Source organism: Schistocerca piceifrons, chromosome 3 (genome assembly GCF_021461385.2).
Source record: "Schistocerca piceifrons isolate TAMUIC-IGC-003096 chromosome 3, iqSchPice1.1, whole genome shotgun sequence".
In the NCBI taxonomy this organism is placed as follows: Eukaryota; Metazoa; Arthropoda; class Insecta; order Orthoptera; family Acrididae; genus Schistocerca; species Schistocerca piceifrons.
In genome coordinates this window covers 325,631,309-325,638,444 of record NC_060140.1, presented here as the reverse complement: position 1 = coordinate 325,638,444, position 7,136 = coordinate 325,631,309, and the positions used below count along the sequence as shown (strand labels likewise).

Sequence of the window (7,136 nt, the reverse complement as noted above, 5' to 3'; positions counted from 1 at the left end):
ACCCAAGATGTCAATAAGTCATTGTGCAAACTGGTGGTGGCTCAGTAATGGTGTCGGATGTGTTTGCTTGGGATAGTCTGGGTCATCTGGTACAATTGAGCCGATCGTTGACTGGAAATGGTTATGTTCGGCTACTTGTAGATCATTTACAGTCATTCGTGGACTTAATGTTCCCTAACAACGATGGAATTTTTATGCCTGACAGTGCAGCGTGTCACCGGTACACAATTGTTTGCGACTGGTTTGCGGAACTTCGTGGACAATTCGAGCGAATGGTTTAGCCATCCAGGTTGACCGACATGAAAACTATTTATAGGACATAATCGAGAGGTCAGTTTGTGCACAAAGTCCTGCACCAACAACACTTTCTCTATCATGAGCGGCTATAGAGGCAGCATAGCTCACTATTTCTGAAGGTGACATCTGCGACATGTTGAGTCCATGTCATGTCGAGATGCTTAATTAAGCCGAGCAAGAGGAGGTACATACGACGTTTGTCACCTGAGTGTATAAGTCATTTGACATGTTCAAATGATTGTTCTGTAATTCTGTAATCATACAATAATGGCTTTTTTTGCCTATGTATCTTCACGATCCACTGTAGGTCTTCCTGCATTTCGCTACGATTTTCGCTCGTTGCGTCTTCTCTATGTACAACAGCATCATTCACGACATTGCCCTTGGACTTTCCGGCGTTATCTACTAGGTCGTTTACATATTTTGTGAGAAGTGATGATTGTATGCCAACGGCCTTGCCGCAGCGGTAGCACCGGTTCCCGTCAGATCACCGAAGTTAAGCGCTGTCGGGATGGGCTAGCACTTGGATGGGTGACCATCCGGTCTGCCGAGCGCTGTTGGCTAGCGTGAGGCAAACTGAGGAGCTACTTACTGAAAAGTGGCGGCTCCGGTCTCGTAAACTGACATACGGCCGGGAGAGAGGTGTCCTGACCACATGCCCCTTCATATCTGCATCCAGAGACGCCTGTGGACTGAGGATGACACGGCGGCCGGTCGGTGCCATTGGGCTCGCCAAGGCCAGTTCGGACGGAGTTTAGTTTTTAGTTTAGATGGTTGTATAGCACCCTCTCCGGGTACGCTCGAAGTTGCTTTTACGCCTGAAAATTTCTTTCCGCAGAGACATGCTGTGTTCTGTTTGTTGGAAATTGTTCAGTCACGCCTTTGTCTGATATTCCGTACGATGGTATTTTATTCATCAGGCGGCAATGCCAAAGTGCACCGAGAGCCTTCTGGAAGTCAAAGGAATACGGCATCAACCTGGGCGCCTGTATCTGCCGCTTTCCGAGTCTCGTGGACGAAGAGTGTGGGCTGTGTTTCACAAGATCGTCGTTTGCGTAACTCGTTTTGATTCCTTCGGAGGACTTTTCGGTCTCCATAAATGTCATAATACGCAAAAATAAACATGTTCCACAACTGTACAACAGACCGACGTCAAAGATATAGACATATAGTTTTGCGCGTCTGTTCGACGACCCTTCTTGGGAATATCTACATCTACATCTACATTTATACTCCGCAAGCCACCCTACGGTGTGTGGCGGAGGGCACTTTACGTGCCACTGTTATTACCTCCCTTTCCTGTTCCAGTCGCGTATGGATCGCGGGAAGAACGACTGCCGGAAAGCCTCCGCGAGCGCTCGAATCTCTCTAATTTTACGTTCGTGATCTCCTCGCGAGGTATAAGTAGGGGGAAGCAATATATCCGATACCTCATCCAGAAACGCACCCTCTCGAAACCTGGACGGCAAGCTACACCGCGATGCAGAGCGCCTCTCTTGCAGAGTCTGCCACTTGAGTTTGCTAAACATCTCCGTAACGCTATCACGGTTACCAAATAACCCTGTGACGAAACGCGCCGCTCTTCTTTGGATGTTCTCTATCTCCTGTGTCAACCCGACCTGGTACGGATGCCACACTGATGAGCATAGGTCGAACGAGTGTTTTGTAAGCCACCTCCTTTGTTGATGGACTACATTTTCTAAGGACTCTTCCAATGAATCTCAACCTGGCACCCACCTTACCAACAATTAATTTTATATGATCATTCCACTTCAAATCGTTCCGCACGCATACTCCCAGATATTTTACAGGAGTAACTGCTACCAGCATTTGTTCCGCTATCATATAATCATACATTAAAGGATTCTTCTTTCTATGTATTCGCAGTACATTACATTTGTCTATGTTAAGGGTCAGTAGCCACTCCCTCCACCAAGTGCCTATCCGCTACAGATCTTCCTGCATTTCGCTGCAATTTTCTAATGCTGCAACTTCTCTGTATACAACAGCATCATCCACGAAAAGCCGCATGGAACTTCCGACACTATCTACTAGGTCATTTATATATATTGTGAAAATCAGTGGTCCCATAACACTCCCCTGTGGTACGCCAGAGTTTACTTTAATGTCTGTAGACGTCTCTCCATTGATAACAACATGCTGTGTTCTGTTTGCTAGAAACTCTTCAATCCAGCCACACAGCTGGTCTGATATTCCGTAGGCTCTTATCTTGTTTATCAGGCGACAGTGCGGAACTATATAGAACGCGTTCCGGAAGTCAAGGAAAATGGCATCTAACTGGGAGCCTGTATCTAATATTTTCTGGGTCTCATGAACAAAAAGCGCACTATATTCCAATTATGAAGAACGCTTCGCTCCCCAGTTTCATCAGTTTGCTACAGATTCAAACCAAACAATGGAAGATTTGTTTTTGAGAGAGCAGATAACACTGAAGACTTCTCTCGCAGATGCAGGACGCAGCTGAGCCGGAAGCTGGCGGTGTGGAGCCGTGGCTAGTGGCCGCTCGCTATCAGATGGGTGTCCCGGCATCACGCTGGCCCGGCCTGACGTAGCGGACGCTGCAATTAGCATGCGGCCGCACGACACGCCTCACTGGGCACCGCAAGCGGGGAGAAAACCACGCATGGGTTATCGCAGTATCGTGCCACGGGGTCTCGCAAACATTTTCTCCTTTGTGCCCTTCGGAACAACTTTTACCTGCCACTCGTACCATCACGTGTACGCATAACGAGCTTTTATTTTGTTTAAGATAAGCGCTGCGTGATTGGTCAGTGCTTAGCACATACCGGCACCGCAGGCCTCGCCGTCTTTCCTGACGGCTGAGGAGGCTTTTCCTTGGATTAATTTCTTGCTGTCTGTTCAACCGTAACATGAAGGTTCCTCGGCGGAGCAGAATTGGAAAGCTACGCAGCGAAATAGTACACTGATAACGCAGAACATCAGTGGCCGTGGACGCTAACGACCTTCCAGCCGGCGTGTCACAAGGTCAGAATCGTGTTGCAGTGATCTCAGAAACCTGATAGCGATTTCATGGAGTTCATGTTGATGTCTTGGCCGACAAAATTTTCTGATCTGAACATCTGGGACTCTACCGGGCGCCAGCAGTCCGATTACAAATCCCTAGACATCTAGTGCCACGTACCTCCAAAAACTACCACGGCATGCTGTCGTATCGACCGCCGCACAGCAGCCGTCAACTCGGCGCGGCGTGCTACAACACGCGCGGCTCACACTGCGAGTACCGCTGGCGCCGCACACGATGTCAACAACTGGCGCAAGTGAACGCGTCGTCGCGGGGTTAGCAGCAGCGTTCACACCACTATCGATACGGATTACCCTGGCGGCGCTGCCCTTGCCACCAGAGTGAGCAACCGTATAAGGGCGCCATCTACCTACACTCTGATTGGCCGGACCTGCGGATTTAAGCGAGCTCCGTGAGCTCGTTTAACCAGTTCAATCTTCGCCGATGACTGTGTTACTACCCGGCTGCTGGATTCACGACGACCGAACCGTACTGTGGCCTCCCTGGCTGGAAACTGGCGACGCGTCGGTATCGACTGGTTGGCAGTGGTTTGGACTTGTATTCTCTACTAGTGACCCTGATTTCTCCTTGGCGCTACAGCCAGCGAAGTGTTGTGTAGTCGAACTTAAGTTTTGTTTTGAGTGACAGAAGGTCAAATAAATTTGGTTATCACGGAATATTTGTTATGTTATAGTGCGGACATAACACATGCCAAATCCACGTCATGCGAGCCGTTGTTGCATTGCAATCCAAAGCGGGCAAAAACGCTACTAAGCATGTGATCATTGTGTTCAAAAAATGTTCAAATGTGTGTGAAATCTTATGGGACTTAACTGCTAAGGTCATCAGTCCCTAAGCTTACACACTACTTAACCTTTTTATCCTAAGGACAAACACACACACACACACACACACACACACACACACACACACACACATGCCCGAGGGAGGACTCGACCATCCGCCGGGACCATGACTGCAGCGCCCCAGACCGATCGGCTAATCCCGCGCGGCAAATCATTGTGCTTTGGCTCATTAGTATATACAGGGTGCTTCAAAATTAGACTGACAAACTTCGAGGGAATGAAGAAGGTGCCTTGAGGAACAAAATGCAGTTAGTAACCAATCTCCAGAAACGTCTTCCGATGACGCCACAGAGCGTCGAAGCTACTGGCGCCGGCGCCTGTTTATGTGTGTATATACGGAGTCATTCCACGATAGTGGTACAGACTTTCAGGGATGACGGAGAAGGATAAATGTATCAATTTGAGGTAGGGGTCTCTGGTACGGAAACGAACGAATAGAAATTTATAAGCGAAAGGTTGCAGAGCAACTCAATTTGGAGACGCTCGAGCACCCGCCCTATTGTCTTGATCTCTTCCCACGTGATTATCACGCATTCGGTCACTGAAAAAAAAAAAAAAAAAAGCCGTGAAGGGTCGACGATTCCTGTCGGACGAGGATAGTTACAGACTTCTTGATACACGTCTAACAATAGCACCACTTGCAAAGTAGGTTAGAAATCAGATTAATAATGTTGCTCACGCAGCGTATGTTCGCTTTATCGGGCAACAACAAAGTTATTGACTGTGGATGGTATCGTCAGAATGGAAATAATGAAGTCACTGTAAAAAAGTCATTAATGTTGGCACTTATCTTGAATGTATTCCCACGTAGATTTCGTTGAAGTTGTTATGGCTCATCTTGTTGATTCTAGGGTGGTTCCACTTTGACTGCTAGAAGGTCCAGATCTGTATTTTAGCAATATTTGAAGACCTAACAAATGCGTTTTTCAGGAAATTCTTAATGATCAAACAATCCCAGATCATAACAATGGTATGGTAGAAATAATTTTTGACTTGGTGTTCACGATCCACATTTTTATTAAACTTCTTGTAAATTCACATATACTTCTTCTTAATTGTCACATCATCAAGAAAACAGTTTTGTATCAATCTTCATACATTTAGTTTCCACTTTAACCAAACACGAGACTTGACTGTTCTTTTACAAAGCGTAATAACTACTTAACTTCTGCAAAGTGAAACAAAGACTGCTCTGTCCGCATTCGCGCCAAAACGGTTACAGGTAAGTCATCTCACAGAAATGAATACACACAAGAACCATATCACCGTAATACATCGATACATCGGAGTACCTATACATTAATAAAACCACATGTTAATATTGTCACAAAAATATGTCTGTTACTTCGCAGAAAAGTAGTATGATATTACTGGTATCGACAACTGGGGTTGGAGTACTGTAATGGTCACGTAAATAAAGAACCATTACAATATCGTACTACTTTTCTGCGAAGTAACAGAGATATTTTTGTGACAATATTCACATTTGGTTTTATTAATGTATAGGTACTCCGATGTATCGATATATTACAGTGATATGGTTCTTGTGTGTATTCATTTCTGTGGGACTGTCATACTCTTTGACTTACTTGTAACCGTTTTGGCGCGAATGGGCACAGGGCAGTCTTTGTTTCACTTTGCAGAAGTTAAGTTGTTATTTCGCTTTGTAAAAGAACAGTTAAGTCTTGTGTTTGGTTAAAGTGGAAATTAAATGTATGAAGATTGATACAAAACTGTTTTCTTGATGATGTGACAATTAAGAAGAAGTATATGTGAATTTACAAGAATTTAATAAAAATGTGGATCGTGAACACCAAGTCAAAAATTGTTTCTACCATACCAATTTTATGATCTGGGATTGTTTGATCATCAAGAATTTCCTGAAAAACGCTTTTGTTAGGTCTTCAAATATTGCTAAAATACAGATCTGGACCTTCTAGCAGTCAAAGTGGAACCACCCTAGAATCAACAAGATGAGCCATAACAACTTCGACGAAATCTACGTGGGAATACATTCATGATAAGTGCCAACATTAATGACTTTTTTACAGTGACTTCATTATTTCCATTCTGACGATACCATCCACAGTCAATAACTTTGTTGTTGCCCGATAAAGCGAACATACGCTGCGTGAGCAACATTATTAATTTGATTTCTAACCTACTTTGCAAGTGGTGCTATTGTTAGAAGCGGAAGACTGTGTTTTACCTAACGGGTATCTTCAACCTGGTGCTCCGATGGGATAATTGCCCCAGTGTTCACGGTGATTTTACCTGAGTGGCATACCAATTCCGGACTGTACGGCATTCTAACCGAAGGTTTTTGATCGTCGCTTTAATATATTTGTTTGAGAACGTAATTGGGTATAGGTGCAGATATTTTTATATTTGATACCTTAATGTACATACATTAGTTGTTTATTTTTTCTTTGCATCAAACAGTTTTCCCACAAACATGATACGAACTCTAGACCTAAAGTTTTCCTTACGGTCGTAACTAAACCACTTAGTATACTACGCCTTTCGGTATAGACTAACAGTTTTGCGGCCACGCATCCTCACTTCAACACCTGACCTGCTACCCAGGGGAAATAAACATTAATGGATTGCGCTCACCGCAGGTATATAGAGATACCAACCAGTCTAAAAACATATGACTTGTAATACCTATAATTATTAGTATGCAAATTAGGCAAATACTGGTTCAGAACTTGGTCCTCAGTCAATAATAGAAGTACCTGCACTCCAGAATCAGTCCGCATCAGTATGCCAAAGAGGCAAAAAAAAGGCAAAATCGCCTTGAGCACTGAGGCAATCATACCATCGGCGAGCAAGGTTGATAATACATATCCTTTACCTGAAAAGGAATATCAAATGACTGCCACTGCTAACGATTATATTCGCTTCTCAGATTCCCTGGAAGTAGTTTT

The 7,136-nt window shown here is 44.6% G+C and overlaps 1 pseudogene; it reads left to right on the top strand.

The window, feature by feature from the left end:
- The first annotated feature begins 742 nt into the window (after positions 1 to 742).
- On the top strand, positions 743 to 860 carry LOC124790597 (annotated as a pseudogene).
- The last annotated feature ends 6,276 nt before the right edge of the window (positions 861 to 7,136 follow it).